The sequence below is a fragment of the Etheostoma spectabile genome, chromosome 17, assembly GCF_008692095.1.
Source record: "Etheostoma spectabile isolate EspeVRDwgs_2016 chromosome 17, UIUC_Espe_1.0, whole genome shotgun sequence".
Classification (NCBI taxonomy): Eukaryota; Metazoa; Chordata; class Actinopteri; order Perciformes; family Percidae; genus Etheostoma; species Etheostoma spectabile.
In genome coordinates this window covers 1,220,954-1,221,501 of record NC_045749.1, presented here as the reverse complement: position 1 = coordinate 1,221,501, position 548 = coordinate 1,220,954, and the positions used below count along the sequence as shown (strand labels likewise).

Genomic DNA, 548 nt, shown 5'->3' with positions numbered 1-548 from the left:
TCAGGGATTCCCGGAAAGTCAATCAACTCTGAAGAAAAAGAGACGCGGTATCAATCCTATTTCTTCTAGACTAATCCGATTTCTTCTAGACCAATCCGATTTCTTTTAGACCAATCCGATTTCTTCTAGACCAATCCGATTTCTTCTAGACCAATCCGATTTCTTCTAGACCAATCCAATTTCTTTTAGACCAATACGATTTCTTGTAGAGAAAAGCGTGGTTCTTTCTCCTGCAGATATGAAACACTGGTGCGTGGTTTCATGGGATCTAATGTGTTCATCAGAACACCAAAATAAATCCACTTTTCCTTGTAAAGGAGCTATTTTGCACAAGCGCTTGCTAATCGGGATCACATCAACAAAGCACAATATGTTTATTGTTGACTACAGGGGCATTCCTAGGACTTGAGGAGGTTTGAAACTCACTTTAAACACTGGTGGATCTGAGGACCAGGTAACCAGAGTCCTCAGATCTCTGCAGGGTAAATCCAGACAGCTAGCAAGACTATCTTTCCAGTCTGAGGTTTCTGTTGCACGACTAAAACTAC

General features: G+C 41.2%; 1 protein-coding gene across 1 annotated transcript in view; it reads left to right on the top strand.

Moving 5' to 3' along the window:
* The window catches only part of atrnl1a (attractin-like 1a), a 287,103-nt gene that overhangs the window by 53,939 nt on the left and 232,616 nt on the right, over positions 1-548 (top strand).